The sequence below is a fragment of the Malania oleifera genome, chromosome 8 (assembly GCF_029873635.1).
Source record: "Malania oleifera isolate guangnan ecotype guangnan chromosome 8, ASM2987363v1, whole genome shotgun sequence".
Classification (NCBI taxonomy): domain Eukaryota; kingdom Viridiplantae; phylum Streptophyta; class Magnoliopsida; order Santalales; family Ximeniaceae; genus Malania; species Malania oleifera.
In genome coordinates, this window is record NC_080424.1 from 57,083,642 (window position 1) to 57,091,143 (window position 7,502).

A 7,502-nucleotide genomic window follows, 5' to 3' on the forward strand; every position below is an offset into this window, starting at 1 on the left:
ACTTTGACTCTCTTCTAAAATAACCCATGTAGAGATGTCTTTTCTTTAGATTTTTCTTTCCATTAAAACTGAGCCCTTCCTTTTCTAAGGAATTTCTTTGAGATCCTAGGAGCTTTTCAAAATTGTTTTCTCCTTCAGTAAATTCACAAATAATTTCAGATTTATCTTTCAAATCCTTTTCTAACTTCTCAATTTTCAAATCTTTATCATTTATGAAAGATGCATGAGATTCATTTTGGTGTTTAACTAGATTTGAAAGTTCTTTGACTTTGTTTCTCAACTCAGAAATTTTCTTTGTTTTCTTCTCAAGCATTTTAATAAAGTATAGATATTTTTATTTCAGTTCATCATATGAAATCATATTTCATTTTCAGAATCACTAGAATAATACGAAGATGATGAAAATGATGATTGAACCTCAAGGTCATCATGTGCCATTAGACACATATTGACAATCTCGTCGTCGCCGGATTCAGATTATGAACTGCTAGTGCTGTGAGTATCCCAACTGACTTTCAGTGCCTTCATCTTTTTCTTTGGGGTTTTCACTAGTTTGGGGCACTCAGGTTTGATGTGTCCAACTTCTCGACAGTTGTAGCATGTTGGTGGATCCTCATTCTTTTTCTTCATGCTAGACTCTCCTCTTTCCGATTTAGAGTTCCGAAATTTTATGTTGAACTTCTTGTTCTTCTTCAAGAACCTCCCGAACTTCTTTGTTAGTAAGGCCATGTCATCATCCATTTCGAAATCACTTCCTTCACTTGAGTAGCTTGATGATGCCTTAAGTGTAGTGTCCTTCTTTGCTTTGCTTTGCTCAATCTTCCTCTCATTTATTGTCAGTGATGAGCGATCCAATGAGTTCATCCACTGACATCTCCTTGAGATTTCTCTCTTTTGCTATTGCTGTAGCTTTTGCTTCCCATACTGGAGGTAATCCCTTGAGTATTTTCTTGATCAACTCATAAGTAAGGTAAGTATTTCCAAGTGCATTCAAGGAATTGATGATGTGTGTGAATCTAGTGTACATGGATTGTACGGATTCATCAACTGTCATTTTAAATGTTTCATATTCACTGGTGAGCATGTCTATCCTACTATCCTTGACTTCCTTAGTACCTTCATATGTAATTTCTAATTTTTCCCAAATTTCTTTAGCCGAGTTACATGTCATTACCCTATTAAATTCATTTACATCTAATGCACAAAAAAGCAAGTTCATGGCAGTAGCATTGATTTGTACAGATTTCCAGTCTTCCTTAGTATATTCATCTTCAGTTTTAGGTACATTTGTCTTATCAATTACTTTCATGGGAATGTGATTTCCCTTAGTCACTATTTTCCAAATCTCCCATCCACGTTCAATAGATATATGCTTATCCTATGGAAAGGTGTAGTTTACACCATAGAAAATTGGTGGTCTAGCGGATGAGTGTCCCTCACCGAATGGAGTTACACCAATATGTGTCATGTGATCTTTTTACAAATTGACTATTAAGTCTATGTAAACCCACACCGATACCAATTGTTGAATTAGGTGTGATCTCAAGAGGGGGGTGAATTGGGTATTTTAAAATTCTTTGAATCTATTTACCACTTAATCCCTAGTTGTATATTTAGTAATAAGTTCTTATTACCCAATTAACTTTGCTCTCCTTCTTGGGTCTTTTATAAAACATATTTTCCATGATTTTAAAAGTATTTCTAAGTCCATGAAAGTCCATTAATGATATACATAAAATGCATGAATCCTAAAGTCTTTCTAAGTTATGTTGAGCCTCAAATTAAATCATACGAAAATGTATATACTTGAGATCTAAGTATCCATTCCCAAGATGTTCTTGAACTTTTCTGTTTGCATCTTGATTCTCGAACTCTTTGAGTTTCAGGGATCTTGCTAAGATATGTGTGCTTTACTTTAAGGCTTCCATGACTCGTTATCTTTCTGTGCATGCTTAATATAGTTCATGTTCACAAACTCAATGCACAAATCAAATACCAAGTGATGTGTCATTATCAAAATCGGATTAAACTCGTAGAGTCAACAATGGGTAAGGAGGCTTTGCTGTTAACTGGACTGATTCAGGAACTTGTTGTTATGCAAGATAGGTTGCACTTATTCCGTGATAGTTAGAGTGCGATCCACTTGGCAAGGAATCGAGTCTACCACTCTTGCACGAAGCATATTGATGTGTGATACTAGTCTGTTAGAGGTTGGGTTGAAAGTGGTAGGTTCCAGTTATTGAAGATCCATGTTAACCTTATATGTCACGTCCGATTTTGATACTGACAAATACCTATTGTATTTAATGTATGTTTGAGGATATGTGCAGGTATACAGTTGGCAAGTCAAAATCAAATGGCATAAGGACTAAAAGTTGAAGACCCTGAAAAGTATTTCATGTTGTATTGTAATTTATATATTTATCATTTTCGGTCTGTAATAGTAACTTAGGAAAATGGTCTGTAATAATTAATGTCTTACCTGCATGGTAGGATGGATAAGCTCAAAACCATAGATGGACCTTAGGGAACACTCTTCGATCGACTGAAGGTTGACCGACACCAGATTTTTTCGGTGTCCTCAAAATGAAAAATGCCTAGAATGACCGTAGGACACTCATACACGCACATATATATATATATATATATATATTGTTAAAATTGGTGTATTCCCAAGAGGGGGGGTGAATTGGAATTTTAAAACTTATCGCCTAGGTTAAGCCGGATAAACAGCAGTATATACACAACCTAGGGTCTGCCTATTCAATTTCCAAATGCGTAGATAAGTATAATGTGAAATTTAAGTCATACGCATCATTCACCCATAACATACATGTGAGGCTAATATAAAGTGCGGAAATATAAATGAACACACCATATGTTATCGGGGTTCGGCCAACCGTGCCTACGTCCCCGCCTCAAGCTCGCAAGCTAGAGGATTCCACTAAGAGCTCACTTAAGGGTGGAGCGTCACCGTTTACAACCAGGTCAAATTAACACAGGGCTGACCTCAACCTTAACCAGGTCAATTAGCGGGGCTGACCTCAACCTACACGCCTTAACAGGACGACGCACCTAGCTTTCCTAACCGGGTCTAAGCCAATCCGGGACTATTCCAGGGCTAGTCTCCCTCTTCAGGCCCGTGCCTGGAAATACAACCAAAGTGTATTACAATGAGATGGTACAGTGATTATGCTTTCAAGTAAAGCAGATATGTACCCAAATTCGCGCAATAATATACACCACAAATATGAAATAATTTGTAAGCTCAGTGTGGTCTAAGATGTCAACTCTCAAATAGATTTACTATCGTTGTAATGAGTGCGTGAGAGTGCAAACTCAAATGATCTTTGTATCACAAGATATTCAATCTAAGTGCTCAAACAAAGATATCATCCAGACTTCATATATTTCAATCAACAAGTTTTCTCAATACACATATGTATATGAAGCTCTAGCAACGTATAAGTTTGGTTTGCAAAAGGATATTCAATCTTTGTATTCAGCAAAAGATATATGAGTTAACGAGTATTGCAACAAAGATTTTATCACACTATCAAATATCTCATCAAATATTTTCAAGATTAATAACACAGTAGATATTTGAAAATGTTTTGCAACCACAATACAAATACTATCTTCTTAAGATGTTGCAATGGAGGTGCAAATCTTAGAAGATCTATCAAAGTTTTCTTAGGATAGACTTATTAATAAAGTCCCCTAAGAATACTCAAGGTTTAGCTCTCAAGGATAATAAAACAATCAAATATGAATGGGAGAGCAAACCTACTTAGACTAGCACTCAATCAACTTACAAAGGGTTTAATTTGTATGAGAAGGTAAGTATGAGTGTAGGAGGCTTAAGAATGAGTATTATAGGGTTTTGGATTTTCAAAGAATTTTCCCTGATCAAAGTGGCTAATCCATCTTAATCTTTGCAAATGAAGGCATATATATAGGCAAGGGAGGAAATATGACCGTTGGGGACCTATAGGGTATTATTAGAAAAGTTTAATGGAGTTTAATGCATTTTAACCCTGTTTAGAAAAATATTAACCACGGTAAAAATGGGAACAACCCGAGAGATCCGGTCGACCAAAAGTGGTTCGGTCGACCGGGACTCAAGTGGCTCGGTCGACCGAGGGAATTTTGAACTAAGGGGTCGGTCGACCGGGATAAGGCGATTTTGAAATCTCCGAGTTTCGGTCGACCGGACACTTTTTGAACTACATGGCTCGGTCGACCGGACCGCTGGGAATTTTCCCGAGACCCTTCGGTCGACCAAGTTGTTGACGAACAAAAATGGTCGGTCGACCGGCGGGTCAAACTGTTGACCCCCAGGAGGTTCGGTCGACCGAGGTCAAATGACCTGTAAGGGGTCGGTCGACCGGGACCGGGTCAAATAGTTGACCCGGACCGGTTTCGGTCGACCGGGCCAAATTGAACTGAGTTGGCCGGTCGACCGAAAGTGCACCAAGTGTGCATTTCGGTCCCTTCTTGCAACATTCAAACCCTATTCAAGTGCCTATTACATACAAGTGCAAAGGTGAGTGTCCTAAGGTTACTTGGGGTCCAATTTTGAAGACACCGAAAAAGTCCGGTGTCGGTCGACCTTCGGTCGCCCGAAGGTACACCCTAAGATCTTTCTATGGTTCGGTTTGAGCTTACAAAGTAAATCATTCATGTGATGTGTGTGAGCTTATTACAAACCGAAAAACCCTAATTACTATTACAGACAATTTCATTGGAAAATATTATAATTAAGAGTTTATGAAATTGTCTTCAAGCCTTTCTTGCTTTGTGCACATCTTGATTTTATCATTCTTGATTCCTGCACAAAAACTCAACTACTCATTAGATACAATGAGTATTTGTCATAATCAAAACCGGGCGTGACCAATAAGGTCAACATATATGGTTAAATGGAATGAGTGATTACATAAGTTAAAAGAACCAAAATGCACTTAAGTTGCATGTTCGGTTGACCGTACTGCTCAAGTACGGGTCAATAGTTTGACCACTGCCCGATCGACCGAACTTGCCCAGTTCATTTTCACCCGATCGACCGAACACGTTTGGAGTCAACAAATTGACCTTACGGTCGACCGAGCCCAAATTGCATGCCAACGCCCTAGTCGACCGAGTTCCCATGTATGGATTCAATTGTCTGGTCGATCGAACTATCTAGTTTAAATGGTTCCTAGTCAACCGAACCGCACTAAATGAAAAAATCACCCATGGACCTCCATGTCCAGTTGACCGAACTTGAAGTTCAATTTGTTCCCGATCGACCAAACCATGCACAGCTCGATTAACCGAACCTCCCTTCAGTCGATCGGTGCTCTCGGGTTGGACATGATTTTTTACTGTAGTTAAAATTTTTAAATGGGGTTAACTATGCTAAAATATTTGTAAACAATCTTAACAATCCCTTACATGTCTTGAAAGGTTATATTTTTTTGGGAACTCTATATATATCCCTTCATTTGCAATAATTAGAATGAGATTAGCAAAATAATTAGCAAATTTTCTCTGATTTTCAAAAGCTTTATTTCTCACATCCAAGCTTTATTTCTTCATTCTTACTCATCCTCATTGCAAACCTTGCTAAGTAAGAGTGCTATTGTGAGTATCTAGTTGAGCTTACACTCTCGTTAGTTCTAGTTGATTGATATATACTTTTATCCGAGAGTAAGCTTGAAGTTTTTCTAGGAGACTTCATTAATAAGTCTTCCGTAGGAAAACTTCGTAGAGCTTGTGAGTTTTGCATCATCATTGCAATACTTAAGAGTTCATATTGCTTTTTGTTTAAGAAATGAATTTTTGCAAACCGATTTCAAATATCTCGTGTGATTTACTTTGAGAAATATTTCGTTGAGATATTTATGCATACGCAAAAAAGATCTTTATTGAAATATCCTTTGATTGATTTTATCTTCCTGAACACAAAGATCAAATTATTTTATAAATTAAATCTAAATATCTCTTGTGATTTATTTTGAGAAAAATATTTGAGATATTTGTTAGCATGTTGAAGATCTTTGTTGCTATATCTTTTCATATTGATACAAAGATCAAATAAATATTTTAAAAATCATTTTCGAATATCTCTTTTGGTTTATATTGAGAAAAATTATTTGTTGAGATATTTAAAGTGTGCTTGTGATCTTTGTTTGTGCATTGTGATTGAATATACTGTGTGATACAAAGATCATATCATTTACACTCTCATGCACTCATTGCAATATTTGCATAAATATTTGAGAGTAAACACTTAGACTACACTGAGCTTATCAAATCCTATCTTTTGGTAGTGTATTGATTATACTGTGCGTATTGGGTACATATCTGCTTTACATGATAGCACAAAATCACTGTACCAATATGATTGAGAAATCTGTTGTATTCTAGGTGTGGCTTGAGGGGGCGGTAATCCAGCCTGGAAGGATTGTGTAGGTTGAGGTCAGCCCTGTGTTAATTAACCTGGTTATAAAGGTTGAGGTCACCCCTGTGCTAATTAACCTGGTTGTTTAGGTGCCGCTCCATGCGTTAAGTGAGCCTATAGTGGTAATCCTTGTGTTTTTTAGTCAAGGTGGGGACGCAGGCACTTTGGCTAAACCTCGATAACATATCGCGTGTATCATTTACTTTTTCCAAACTTTACTTTACTACACTTGTATGTTTGTTTGTTAATCGCATAAACTGACCCTAGGTTATGTAATACTGCTATTAAACCAATTGACCTAGGCGACAATTTTTAGATACCCAATTCACCCCCCCCCCCCTCTTAGGATTGCACCAAAGCTTACAATCCACACAGATGGAAATGCTGCAGATATGCTCATAAAGCCTATTACATTAGCTAACTTCAAACACTGTTTGGACTTAGTTAATGTAGTCTCTTGTTGATTGTTGATAGAGCATCCCAAAGCATGGGGATGGAATGTTGTGCTTGGCTATGATTAAAAGTCATGGTGGATATTGTTAAAAAATATGTTTTTATTTATTTGTTTATTTATTGTGGCTTTTATCACAGCCGCTAGAGTGTCTCTAAATCCAACGGTTGTATGGTGTTATATATATGTTTGTAAGCCATGGGAAAAAGTGTGAATTGCTTGTCATTTTGTGCAAGGAGAGCTAGAGGGGGCTTTCTCTCTAGGAAGAATTTTTCATCACTGGTTTGACAAGTGAAGGGTTGTACATGCAATCTGGGATCGGGGAGAGTCTAATCAGATCTTGTACTGCCATCCTTTCATAGTGGATTTTTCTCGAGGTGCACACTCTGTGGACATAGGCAATCTTGCCGAACCACATAAAATCTCTTGTTTACATTTTTTCTATGAATGTTCTTTGTGCTATTTATTTCGTTGATTGGAAGATTAAAATAACTGCACGTCAACAGTAACATATAAGGATCAATTCGAGAAAAAGCAGAACATTGCATTTTCCAACACAGCAAAAAGTAGAACAAATTTATTAAAGCAATGTAGTCACAATTTTTG